This window comes from Lepus europaeus, chromosome 11 (genome assembly GCF_033115175.1).
Source record: "Lepus europaeus isolate LE1 chromosome 11, mLepTim1.pri, whole genome shotgun sequence".
NCBI lineage: Eukaryota > Metazoa > Chordata > Mammalia > Lagomorpha > Leporidae > Lepus > Lepus europaeus.
The window spans coordinates 120,819-134,646 of NC_084837.1; the positions used below are offsets into that span (position 1 = coordinate 120,819).

Sequence of the window (13,828 nt, forward strand, 5' to 3'; positions counted from 1 at the left end):
TTAATTCCAGACCTTGTGCAAACATCAGCCCTGGGTCTGGGCAAGGAGTGTCCTTTGGCCCAAAGTGTCCAGCGGGCGGGGATCGCAGGCCAGCAGCTCAGCACCCTCTCCTGGCGCTGGCCGACAGCCTGGCGGCACAGGGAGGCCCTGATCCAGACTCACTCCTCCGTGCCTGCCTAGGTGGGTTTCAAATCACCTTCCCTACATTTCTGGAAACACCTGCTCACAGCCGAACTCCTGGGCAAAGCAGAGGCCTAGGGCCGTGACGTGCTGGGACGAAGAGGCCCAGGCTCCTGGGGTTCCATCAGGCTGAGAAAGGGGATGGGCCACCTGGGTCAACCTCTTCTTCTGGGCCCCAATGCACCCCCTGGTTGTGGGGGGGAAGGCAGGAAGGGCTTCCCAGAGAGCACCCCACACACACACTCAGCTGCTCTGAGCGGGGAAACGCTGCCCCCACTGGCGGAAGGTGCTCACAGCGCAGCCCTTCCGGGAACGAAAGGCTCGTGTTGCCCAGAGGAAGGGTGGCCCCTGACCCCAGCTCCAGGAGTGACCTCTGAGCTCTTGCAGTGACCTGCCTGAGGGGTCCCAGCCTACTGGGGACCCTGCCTGCAGCCCCTGGAGGTAGGGGGGCCAGGGTCAGCTGTATCTCCATGACCTTGAGGCTCAGGTGCCTGCCCCAGTGGGTGGCCCTCCGTGCTCTGGGAGAAGGGAGGGCTGTCCATGTGACTCCTGTGGGAGGGGACGGCTGGAAGCCCTGCTGACTTCGACCTGTGGCCCTTGGCCATAAGAACCCGACAGAGCTGCACTGCAGAGATCTGAGTACAAACCACAGAATCCGAGGGGGCCTTGTGGACCTCTGCTCCCTCGGGTCAGCGCCCCTGCCCAGGGTGGTTCGGTGCTGGCCAGGGGCCAAGTGGACAGGCATCCTGCAGGGCGCTGCCGCCCAGTGGAGCACTCTTCTGGCCCCTCCCATCTGGAGTCGCTGCCTTTCAGCTCCCCCCAGCTCTGTCACTTGGGGGCCTCTGCCTGGGGTGGACCCTGCACAGCTGGACCGGCCGTGGGGCAGCCTCAGGGCTTCCTGTGGGGGCAGCCGATGAGAAGTGCAAGCACAGCTCTCAGGAGGTGGTGGAGACGAGGCTCTGGGGAGCCAGAACACAGGCGGCTGAGCTGAGCCTGTGGGCAGGAGCCAGACGGAGGTGACGAGGCAGGGGGAGGGCACCCTGGGAGGGAGGAGAAGAGCGCACAACAGCACAGAGAACGGGGCAGGGTAAGTGATGGAGAGAGACCTAAGTTAGAAAAACCTGGCCCGATTCTGGGCAGCCTCTGCAGCTGGGCTTCAGTGTGCAGCTCCGTTCTACAGGAGATAGGGGGCTCTCGGGTCTCAGGAGTGACCGGGCCCGGGGCCTGTGGTGACAAGAAACTGCAGCCTCTGCTATCTTTGCTGCTGACCTCCAGGAAGTCCTCTGTGCCGCCCCCAACACGACAGCGGAGATCGCCCACACTGTGAGTACCCCACGGCTCCTGCCTCCACAGGACCACGCACTGAGCAGGGCTGGGAGGGCTCAGTGACTGGTCCTCGTCCAGGCTCCGAGGGAGTGAATCCCACAGCCAGTGAGCGGCAGAGCCTGAGGCCACAGGCACGGGACTGGACCTGCTGGGGCTCTGTGGCCCCAGGGAGCAGACGGCTGCAGGAGGCTCTGCACAGACTGGCTCCACTGCAAAGTCCGACGGACAGGCACCTGTCAGGAGAGGCAGAGGCTTGCTCTCAGAGCCCCTCCCAGAGCCCCCGCCTCCCAGCTTGTTCCGGAACACTCCGTGGAAAGCTGCACAATGCCCTCCATCACCCCCTGCCAGCTGTGTCCGTATCCCAGGAAGCTGCCCCATGCAAAGTTCCCCGTGGAAATTTTTGCATCTTCTCCGGCTTGGGCTGTGTAGCCCCAGCACGGCAGAAGCCAGGCAGGACCACAGTTCCCCGTGGAAATCGCCTAGGAAGGCACCATGTTGGAGTCCCTCTGCCTTCTCCCAGGGAGACCAACACAACCCTCTTTCCTCTGTGGCCGGGTTGGACCGGGCAGCACACCAACCAGGCAGCTTCTACCAGAACCGTGCTGTCTGCGAAACACAATTCTCAGTGGCAGTCACACGCTCGGTGCCTTGAGATGCTCACAGCAGGGAGGAGCAGGAAACCAAGCTGGATTCTGAGGACAGCAGACCCGAGACGCCCATGCGGAGGGCACCTGCAGAAGTCATGCCGCAGACACGTACTGCACTGCAGCTGAGCCTCAAATGCATTTGAAATTGGGAGCTGCCGTCCCAGGTTCCCCAGTGGAGAAGTTCACCCCCGGCTGCACCATCAGCAGCAGCACAGAGGCGGAGCCGGGCCCCCGGGCAAACAGTGGGCTCCTGGAAGGCAGGGGAGACTCAGCAGCCGCTCTCAGAGCAAAGACAGCAGGTGTGCAGAGCAGGGCTCACAGCCGACGTGACCACTCGACACTGGGCTCTGGGATGCCCAGAGTGAGCCTGGGGACGGCCACAGTGACCAGCAACAGCTGCTCTGTGTGAGGGTCTGTGGTTCAGCGATGCCTCCTCAGCCCTGCCCACGACACGGCCGGCAGGAGGTACAATGAACCTGAGTGGCTCTGTCCTGGCCACCCTTGCACCCGATCCACTCCTGGAAGACGACAGCTCAAGGGATTCTTTTGTGAACCCGGGTGTTGGAGTTCACCAGGAGCTGGGGCAAAACATAACTGGCAACTGTCAGTCTCTTTCACACCGAAGACAGACAGGAGGCAGCAGGGGCAGCTGGGGCTGGAGCACAACGTCCTTGGTGTGGACAGCAAAGGTCCAGAGAGATGACCACTGAGGTCATCTCTGACCTGCCAAGGGCAGCTGGGACGATGGGGGTGGGCACCTGGAGGTGGACGCTCAGCTGCGCAGCCAGGACGCTGGACCTCCACACGCACATGCCACGCCATGCCCACAGTACACGCACACACCATGCCATGCCCATAGTACATGCACAGACGCTATACCTACAGTACACACACACCATGCCATGCTTACAGTACATGCACACACTACGCGTGCCCATCAGGCATTAACATTTGCTTATGGTCAGAGCGCCCAGAGCTCCATCATTTGGTCTCTTGCTTGCTCTAGAGAACTGCACCACCCGTGAACATCATCTGTCGTAGCCCAGTGTGCAGAACCCAGAACCGACGCCCATCAGGCTGAAAGGCAGCACCTGTCAATCACCTTTCCCTGCCCCTCCGGCCCCAGCCTCTGCTGACCACTGCTCCACTCTGGAGTTCTGGGAGACCCCTCCTCATGCAAACGACCTCTGAGGCAGGTCTCTCTGGCAGTGACCTTGCTCAGGGTCAGCTACATTTCCCTGCCCCTGATGCAGCCACAGGCTCTTCTGATGACAGAGCGTCTGCTCCCCATCCCCAATACACAGAAGTAAACCGGGGAGCTCAAACCCAGTGCTGGGCCCTGCCCTCCTGTCCAACACAGCACCCCCTGCCCCATGGAAGGGCTGAGGTTCCCCCCACCAGAGGCCCCCCTCAGTGAAGCCAGCATGGGCTGTGTTTAGGGGACACGTGGGAGTCTCAGTCGGGGCCTGAAGGGGGACTGGAGGCCTGGCTGGGCCGTGGCCAGGGGAGAGGGGTACCCTCAGAGGGCAGGGAGTGTGGGCTGGTCAGGCCCTGGCTCAGCTACCGGGGACCCCGTGCTATTTGTGAACCTTTTCGGAGACTTTGCCCAGAACCGCCCAGCAAATAAGGGCAACAGCCAGACAAGGGCCCTCGGTTTTCCAGGTAGGGGCAGCTGAGCTCGGGCAAGGACACAGAGGCTGCACCACTCGCCCCACTGTTTAAGTCCAGAAAAAAAAGGGGACTAAAATGCATCCCCCGCGCCGGTTCTAGTCCTGGTTGCTCCTCTTCCAGTCCAGCTTTCTGCTGTGGCCTGGGAAAGCAGTGGAGGATGGCCCAAGTGCTTGGGCCCCTGCACCCGCATGGGAGACGGGGAAGAAGCTCCTGGCTCCTGGCTTTGGATCGGCGCAGCTCCAGCTGTAGCGGCCATTTGGGGAGTGAACCAGCGAAAGGAAGACCTTTCTCTCTGTCTCTCTCTCTCACTGTCTATAACTCTACCTGTCAAATAAATTTTAAAAAGTGAGCCCCCCAACCTTCACAGGCTGGCTGCAGGTGGATGCGAGCTGGAAACAGGGTCAGCAAGGGGGCGGGGACACAGGTGGGCTGTCCTGGGAGGGGTCTCCTTCCCCTGGGTGGCCCAGGCCCTGGGCCCTGCTGCAGGATCCCGCCAACTCCATCTGCATCCCTATCAGGCCAGTCGGTGACTCCAGCCCTCCCTGCAGGCAGGGACCCACCTCAGCCTGGACAACGTCCCTTGCCCCTGGAGGGGGAACCCTCGGCCCTGGCATCCCATCCTGGCTCCTGGGGACAAAGCGCCCAAGGCCAAGGACAGCTGTATGGTGGACACAGACCCTGTCCCAGGCAGGAAAGAGGGGAAGCACAGACAGTGGTGAGTGATCCCCAGGGCAGGGCGAGCGTCAAGGCCTTGGAAACAGTGCCGCCTCCAGGGGAACTGCCCTGAACGTTCTGGGGGTGGGCTCACAGACCAGGCTGCAGTAGACCCTCGGGGCAGCTGGACACCCACAGGCCGGCCGCCTCCCCTCCATGCCTACCCCGACGCAGAGGCTCTGCAGGCTCCCCTTGGGGCCAGCTCTGATGCTGCCCCCAGCCCCCTTCTCATACCTGGGGAAGGTGAGACACAGCCCTCTGAGTCTTCCCACAATCCACATGCGCCCTGAGCCATCTGCACGTGCAGAAGTCGGGGGGGGGGAGGGGGAGGAGAGGAGGGGTCTCTGAGGGAAGGGAGGTGGCTGTACCTTCGGGCCAGGTGTGCGGAGTGGCTCTGAGACTTGGTGCCTCCTCCTCTCGTCTGTCTGAGGGAGGGGCCTCGGAAGTCAGGGCGGGAGCCCAGGCTCCATGCCACGCCCCCACTCCCACCAACTGCCTTCCCCATCTGTGTAACAAGGCCCGGGGGTGACCCCCAGGCCCCCTCTGCTCCAGGTTCTCTGACTAAAGCAAGCTTTGGGACGCATAGTGACTTACCAAATCCTCCCCTTGCTGGTGGCTTCTGCTGAGGTCTTAACCTGCTGTGACTTCGACGCTATCTCACGGAGAGGAAAATGGAGGCATCACTGGGCTGTCTGGCCTGGGCAAGCCCAGTCCCTGACCTGGTCTGGTCCCCTCAGTGAAAGGGGCTTCCCTCAGCCTCTGCCCCCACCTTCACCACCCAGTGCTGTCCAGCGCCGGTGCTGAATCCGCAGTGTCCCCCAGAGGGCGCTGTTGCCTGGGGCTGGAACCAGAGAGACCTGACTTCAGCCTTGCAAGCAGAGGGTGCCCATGGCCAGAATTGAAAGGGATGCACGGTGCCACGTGCGATCCTTCATTCAACCGTTCTGTTGTGGCTTAGGGACAGGGAGGAAGGGACCTCGCCGGCCAGCGCTTGTCCAGCTCACAGAGGGGCCAAAGTCAGAGGGACGGAGCGTGTCCCTGTCCCACAGGCGGTCAGCACCCCTCCCACACACACGCCTTGTTGGCCACCATGTGGCCACACCACCCACTGCCCCCACGCCAAGCTTAAGGCTCTTCCATGGCAACGCTGCTTGGAGATCATGAGTGTGCACCTGCTGATGCTGTAATTTTCCAAGGCAGCACCATTAAAGGCCCGAGGACGACAGTCACAGTTGCTGTGCACAGTCTACTCCATGCAGCTCCTTCCACAGTGGCTCAGAAAGGCTGTGACTGGCCTGAGGGCACACAGGGTTTCAACCTGGCTCCAGCAGCCACAACCCGGTGTCTGCTGAACACAGACCTGCTTTCCCCACCCAGTCTTTGTTATTGCCCTCCCACCCCAGGCTTCCGCCACTCAGGGACCAAAGGTCCAGAGCAGTCTCGGGACCTTGACACTTCCAACAGTGGGGCCGTCTTGTATGCTGCAGGGTGGTTAGCAACACCCCTGGCCTGCAGCCACGAGAATGGCAGTGCCCCCCCCCCCACAGAGTGACAGCAAAACCTTCTGCAGATACCACCAGTGTTCCCAGGGTATAGGGAGCAGTCCCAGTCCAAAACCATTGCTTTACAGAAACGAGGGGCCGCGGCCAGGCAGCCTGCAGCGTCCCCATCAGATCACCAGCAGGAGAGGACAGGAAGACAGAGCTGACTGGTGCCACACCCACAGAGCACGGATGGATGAATGGATGGATGGATGGATGGATGGATGGATGGATGGTTTGTAGACCGGGCACGTTCTGGGAGGAGCACTGAGACTGTATCGCCATCTGGACCCTTCCTGGCCTGCTCTGGGGTGGCCGGGGCACAGTCCTCACCCTGCTGGGTCACCTTGCAGTCTCCCCAGAGAGGGGTGCCCCAGGCCCAGCCAGGCAACACCCCCTCCCCCGCGCAGACCCACGAAGGAGCCGTGGCTCACGGCTGGGTGTGTCTGGAAGGAAAACACGAACCCGCAGAGGTGAGCAAACAGCCACACTGATGCCCAGAGCCACACACCCCAAGTCCACCCACCCTGAGTCTAACAAAAAGCTCCTTTAGGACACACTGTAGGGCCATTGAGAGGGAATGGAGCCGCCTCACACACGCCCCAGCCAGCCCGCAGGCCGGCCTCTGGCACACGCACGCACACACACGTACGCGCACGCACACACACGCACACGGTTGCTTACAAGGAGGCTCTGAGTTTTTAAAAGTAAACTCAGCCCTTTCCGCTCTTGCCCTGAATTCAACTTTTGAAAACAGGAGCTATGTGGCCACTTTCCCTATGGGTCCCCTCTCTCGCCCTCCGGCCTGCATGCCTGCGTCCCTCTGCAGGTCTCTCCATCCCACCTGTGCCCAGGGTCCAGGACCCCTCTCCAGGAGGGGTGGGGGCTGTTGGGGGAGGGAGGTGCCCCCTCCCACAGGACTCCCGGTGGGGACGGGACAGCAGCAAGGCTGCTGTGGAGACCCAGCGCCTGCCGGTCCCCTCCCCTGCTCCTGGGTCAGCAGCCCGTCTTCCACACATCACTTTCCCTCTGGCTCGGGGGCCTCTTCCCTGAACTCGGCTCTCACAGCCATTCCAGCTGCCTTCACCCCCAGACACTGGCCCCCATGGCAAGGGCTCCCCAGAGACAGAACCGTCTTGGCCACAGCCCTCAGTAAGAAACATATGCTGCAAATATACAAGGTGTAAGGGTGGGCACCGTGGGGCAGTGGGATCCCTGCCTACCAAATCCGAGTGCCTGGGTTTGAGTCCCAGCTCCGGTTCCCATCCAGCTGCCTGCTGTCGGGCACCCTGGGAGCAGCAATGGCAGCTCTAGTGCTTGGGTCCCTGTTGGCCTCAAGTGTTGCAGGTATTTGGGGAGTGAACCAAGGGAAGGGTGGTATCTCTGCCCCTTTCTCTGTGTGTCACTGCCTTTCAGACAAATGAACACACGGCAAGCAGGCATCACAGAGGGCGGTGAAGTCTGCATCAGAGAAACAAGTGCCCAGCGGCAGCGCCCACTCCCACCCTCCTGCCGAGCCTGAGGGAGCGCCTGTTCTTCCTCTCCCGTTAAAATCCCTGCCACACTGCCTTTGCCATCTGCTTGTGGACAAACCCCAGGCTGGAGAGAGATCCTCGTGGGATCTCAGTACAGGGTCTCTTGGGGCCCAACCCGAAGGGACTTGGGAGGAGCCCAGAGCCAGCAGGCCCCGTAAACACCCACACCAGAGCTGGGACACTCACTGAGGCAGAGCACCCCACCCCTAGCACCCCAAGGGCCCCAGGGGTGACGGAGAGTGGACACACAGCATGTCCTCTCAAAGCCTCCCGGAGGCTCAGTGACCTCACAGGGTTGCCCAGGCCCCCATGCCACACCCAGGAAGGAGAGGAGGGGACATCCCAGGGTAAGGGCGATTTTCACTAAAAATTCATCCGGAGGAGCACGGGGCCCCTGTGTTCTCGCCCTTGCCACAGACGTGTCTGAACCCCGGGCGGGGGACATCCCTCCTTCTGTGATCTCTCTTCCAGGACGGGGAGCGTGCCGGCGCTCCAACCCCAGCCGGCCCGGGGCCGGGGGTCTCTCCACCTGCAGAGGCTCCGTTCACAACCACTGGGCAGGCAAGGTTAGGGTGAGGATTCGAGGCTGGACTCCGGCCCAACCCTTAGGAACAGCGAGCGCGTGCTTTACAAAGCACCAGTGCCTCCCCATGGCCCCTCCCCTCATCAGAGAGGAAACGGGGCAGCGGGACCCCGCAGTCGCCCCCGGCGGCACGGGGACCAGCCTGAGACGCCGAAGGCAGGCGACCACGGAGAAGGCAACTCGGAACACCCGCCCGGCCGCTCGCAGGAGTAGCCGCGCCCCCGAGCAGCCCCTGGCCGCTCCGACGGCCTCCGGCCGCTCTGACGGCCTCCGGCCCCTCCACCGCCGGCTTCCTCTGAGGAGCAACCGCCTCTGGTCGCGTCCCTGTGCACGGGGTCCCCTCGCCCCAGGGCCGCTCGCAGCCGCTCTGTCCCCAGCCCTGGGCGCCTACGGCCCTGAGGGACACAAGCAGGCCGGGTGTGCGGTCAGTGGGGCCGGTGCCTCCCCCCGGCACCTCGGGGTGCCTGGCGTTCAGCGCGCATCGTTGCCCGACAGGCCCGGGGCTCCTGGGAGGAGGAACCCTGTCCAGAGCCAGGTCCACGGCGGGGGTCGGCGCCCACCTCCCGACTGCGGCCCCGGGCCCGCAGACGAAGTCGCACGGAGCCTGAGGAGGGCGTCCCCCGGCGCCCCATCCTAACGCCCCCAAGCCCCTCCGCTGGGGCCGCCCGCAGAAAGTTTGCCCAAGCGGGGGCGGGGCGGCGGCCCGCGCACGCAGATCGTGCGCAGACCGGGCAGCCTGGCTGCGGGGCTGGGCGCCCGGGGCAGGGGCCGTTACCTCGCAGTCGGACTCCCCTCTCGCGAACTTCTGCCCGCGCCCGGCGGGGCAGTGAAGCCGGCCCCGGCGCTCTGGCGGCGCGGGTGCTGTGCGCGGGCGCCGCGCACTCCTCCCTCGGCGCGTGCTCTCGAAGGTCCCTGGGGCGGCCGAGCGGGGAGGGCAGCCGGGTCTCGCCGCGGGCCCGCGGGGCGCTGAGGACGTCAGGTGCCGGCCGGCGCGCGCGGGGAGGACCTGGGCGGCGCGGCGCAGCTGTGTCCCGGGAGCCGTCTGCGCGGCGGGAGGTAGGCGGGCATGGCGAGCGGCGCCACATTCATAGGGGCGGGCGGGGCGGGGAGGCGCGAGGGACGCCCCACCCCCGGGGCGGGGGGCTGCAGGCGCCGAGGCCGGGGCCTGGCGCCGGGGAGCGCGGGACCCGTTTGACACCCGCGCGGCCAGCGGCGGAGGGGCGGGGCGGGCTGGGGCGCCCGCGTCTGCATTGCGGGCGGCTGCGCGGCGGCGGCGGCTGCGGGAGGGCAGGACGCGGCGGCCGAGGGTGCAGCCCCGGGGTTCGGCCGTGGTTTGGGCGACTGCCCCCCGCCCCCGGGAGCTGGCTGGACGTTCTGGGGAGTGGGCGCACAGGGGAGGCCGCATAGAGGATGCCGGGCTGGGCGCCTTGGGGCCGCGAGACTTCCAACTACCGGAGGGGCCCAGGCTGTGTCCCTGGAGCTGGAGCCCCCGGGGCCCCCGCAGCCCGCGCCCCGCGGTTTGTGGCCGCAGAACAGCGCGGAAGACCCCAGCGTCCGGGAGCCTTCCTTGGGCAACCGCGTGGCGTGCGCTTGTGTCTGATTCAACTTTTCCAGGCGATCCAGGAGGACAGCATCACCCCTCCCCCAAATAAAGACGTGAAACCGAGACTCGGACGCTGGTGGGCTCTGAATTCGAACCCCGGGTCATGCGCTGTCCAGGTGGCGGGTCCGTAGCGTGGAGGGGACAAGATTGGGAAGCAGGACGAGCGCGCACCAACGGGGAGGAATCTGGGCCCTGCAGTTCCGGTGCTGACCTCTGGACCGTGTGGGCGCTTTACTGGGCATCTCTGCTTGCGGCGGCCCGGACCCTGGCCCAGGGCATCTGTACCCTTGGCCCTCCCCTGTGCAAGGCAGCGGGGCCCTGGCTGTCCATGAGGCCCCTGGGTCTGATCTCAGCGTGAGAGCACTGGGACTCTGCCCATACCCTGTGGCGAGAAACCCACTGGAATCTTGTTAGTTACCGGCCTGATGCTTGGACAGGGATTGTCCCATCTGGGAAAACGTTAGCCCCACTCCCAGGGGTGGGGGGTGCTGGATTCCAATGCTTGCCTGGTCACAGGGTCTGGTCTGACAGACATCCTGGGAAATGTGGGATAAGGACAGCTCAGGCCTGGGACAAATGTTCCTTAGATAACTCATTTTTTTTTTTTAAAGATTTATTTATTTATTTGAAAGTCAGGGTTTCACAGAGAGAGAAGGAGAGGCAGAGAGAGAGAGAGAGAGAGAGAGAGAGAGAGAGAGAGAGAGATCTTCCATCCAATGGTTCACTCCCCAATTGGCCACATGGCTGGAGCTGCGCCGATCCAAAGCCAGGAGCCAGGAGCTTCTTCTGGGTCTCCCACATGGGTGCAGGGGCCCAAGGACTTGGGCCATCTTCTACTGCTTTCCCAGGCCATAGCAGAGAGCTGGATCAGAAATGGAGCAGCTGGGACTCAAACCAGCGCCACCATATGGGATGCAGGCACTGCAGGCCAGGGCGTTAACCCACTAGGCCACAGTGCCGGCTGAAATAACTCGTCTTGACAGTGAAGGGGACAGATGCTGGCTGAGTGGTTTGTAAGGAGGCTGAGACAAATTGGGCTCCTGTTCCGTGCCAGATGCTGCTTGGTGCCACAGGCATGCGGGTCGTTCCCACCATACACACGAGGCACTGGGCCTCAGGGATCTGAGTGCGGGCGTGACGTGTGTTTCAGAGAAGCAAAGGGTCAGGACATGGCTGGGGGCAGGTGGCATCCCTCTTCCCGTGTGTCTGACGCTGGACTTCCCGCCTCCCTGGGACTCGCTATGCCTGACCCTGTCTGTGCCATTGGCAGGTTCCAGACTCTCTCTGCTCAAAGAGTGATCTGCAGACTGCAGACTGGCAGTGCCGGCTGAGCTCTTGTCTGACGGGCAAAACCTCAGACACCGTGCCCTCGCAGCTCTGAAGCTTCCCCAGGGCAGTGTGAGGTTAGAGAAACTCTGTGCCCACAGCAGGTCCCACTGTACTGAGTCAGAGCCTGGGGGTCAGGAGCAGCTTCTGGAGCACCTGACGCCCTGCACCTGGTGTGTCAGCCTTGCGGTGATGGCCAGGGCTGCCTGGCTATGCCCGCGGGATGGACCCCCTTCTGGGACATCGTGCCCCCAGACCTCCTGCCATATGACGGATCTTTCCAGCCCTGAACCCTGTGCTTGTGTGCTGCCCCCTCCTGCTCTTCATGCCTCCCTCAGCTGCCTCCTCTGTGTTGACCATGGCCTCCTTGCAGCTCTACGAGTCCTCCTGCAGCAGGTGTGGACGGCTGTGCCCCATGTCCACGGGGCTTGGCACTGCTCACTCTGCTCAGCTGACTGCTCGGGCCAAGGCAGCCTGCAGCCTGTACCCATGTGCTTCTGTGACAGCCCCATCTTAGCTTGTCCTGAGCCTGTGGCCAAGCCAGACCCGCTTTCCACATGTACTGCTGTGCTGAGCGTCTCCCCTGGCCTGCCCTTTCGAAGCCAAGGGTGGGACTTTGCTGCACTGAGAATTGCCTTGGTACCTGGAGCTCACCTTGGGGCGCTCTCCCATCATGGTGTGTGCTCCTGCCTGCAGCCGGCCTCCCCAGAGCTCACCAGCAAGCACCTTCTCTGCTCAGGAGGGAGCCAGGGCGGGGCTCCGGAGCACGGGATGTCCTTTCCCAGCACCTCCGGGGACAGCGAGAGGGCTCCCGTGTTCCTGCACCCACATCTCTGTGCAGCTGACTGCCTGAGGCATCTGCTGTGCCCCAGGGGAGTTCGCTTCTGGGTCCCTCACTCCTCCCTTGTTTGTTGGTGCCCCTTGAACACTGGATGCACAAGCCCACCGTGGCCTGACCATGGAGAACCTGTCTGTGGACAGTGGAAACCTCGTGCTGCCAATGCTAGCTGTGGGAACGGGACTCTATCTGTCTCAAGCAGCAACTCGGAATTAAGGTAGGAGAGTGTCGCTGTGTGTCCAGCAGCATGGCTGTGACTCCCTGTTCTGACAGGGGGGCCTCACCTCCCCGCATCTCGATCCTCACAGCACTCATGGCTGCCAGGGAGTGGGTGCTGTGCTGCCCAGCCAAGCCCCTGCCGGCGATGCCTACATCCTGTGTTGGAGCCCTGCGTCAGTCTGGGTCATCTGTTTCCATCCAGCTTCCTGTTGATGCTCCTGGGTCCAAGTCCTTGGGGCCCTGCCACCCTCGAGGGAGACCCAGATGGTGCTCTGGTCTCCTGGCTTCAGCCTGCTGTGGGCATTTGGGGAGTGAACCAGCAGATGGAAGACCTCTCTCTCTCTCTCTCTCTCCCCCTCACTTGATAAAAATAATAAGTAAACACTTTTAAAAATAATTTCTGTGAGAATTGCAGTCCACTTGCAGCTGTCACACGGAGCAGCAGCCTGGCCGGAGTGCAGGTGGGCCAGGCCTTTCTGGCGGCCGGCGGCTGGTGACAGAGAGCACCGTGCCCGGGCTTGTGAGAGCAGCTCAGACGCCGGCTGTTGGGTTGTGGCATGATCACACCATGTGCAGAGCCCTGTGCTCCTTTCTGGAAGCAAAAGGCCACAGAACAAAGGTATAGGAAAGCCCTCTGGATGCAGGACGGACCGGGAGGTGACCCGTGACGGATGTGCACCACCTCCGTGCTGGGCTGAATGCGAGGAACAGGTCAGCAGCATTGTGACACTGGCAGAGAAATGGGAGCGTTCACTTAAGGAAACTCTAGAAGCTTCGGTTGGAATTTTTTGCCTGAATTCATAGAAGTTTTTTTTTTTTTAATTTTTTTTTTTAGAGCTCAGAAGTGAAGTATAGTTGTACAATCATCTGTTATGTTGTTTTGTTTTTTAGATTGATTTATTTATTTGAAAGGCAGAGTTACCAGGGGAGGAGGAAGAGAGACAGAGAGAGAAAGGTCTTCCATCTACTGGTTCACTCCCCAAATGGATGCAAAGGCCCAAGCTAAGCCTATCTGAAGCCAGGAGCCAAGAGCTCCACCAAGGTCTCCCATGCAAGTGCAGGGGCCCAAGGGCTTGGGCCATCCTCCACTGCTTTCCCAGACCATTAGCAGGGAGATGGATCGGAAGTGGAGCAGCTGGGACTTGACCCTCACCCAGATGAGATACTGGCGCTGCAGGCAGCAGCTCTACCCACTGTGCTACAATGCAGGCCCCAGCAGATTCTTATTTTGAGTAGCACCTGCCATTTATACAATAAGAGATTATGACTCATAATTTCTTATATTTTACTCATAGTCCACTTGCTTTCTTCACTGCGTGTCCTCCTGCAGCAGGTGTGGACGGCTGTTCCCCATGTCCACAGGGCTTGGCACTGCTCACCCTGCTCAGCTGACTGCTCCGTGGTGCCGGGCAGGGTATGTGTGTGTGTGTGTGTGTTTCCCTGTGTTCGTGATGTCGTCCTAAGCGATGCAGTCTCCCGGGCAGCCTGGGGTACAAGGAGTGGAGGGAGGCCCGGGCTCGGTGCAGGCCGAGTGGGCCACCCCAGGCAGCTCCAGCACCCAGGCCCCAGGGCTGCTGGCCCCCACCTGACTGCCTCGGGCTGCTCTTCTCTGCCCCTCGTTACAGCCACCAGTCTTTTCTGCCAC

At 62.4% G+C, this 13,828-nt stretch overlaps 1 protein-coding gene across 3 annotated transcripts in view; it reads right to left on the minus strand.

Moving 5' to 3' along the window:
* The window catches only part of ACAN (aggrecan), a 48,604-nt gene extending 39,544 nt beyond the window's left edge, over nucleotides 1-9,060 (minus strand). For all 3 annotated transcript variants that reach the window (XM_062204905.1, XM_062204906.1, XM_062204904.1), the window contains exon 1: nucleotides 8,973-9,060. The gene's annotated coding sequence lies outside the window, so the exon portion shown is untranslated. The remainder of the gene's footprint in view (nucleotides 1-8,972) is intronic.
* Nucleotides 9,061-13,828: the final 4,768 nt, after the last annotated feature.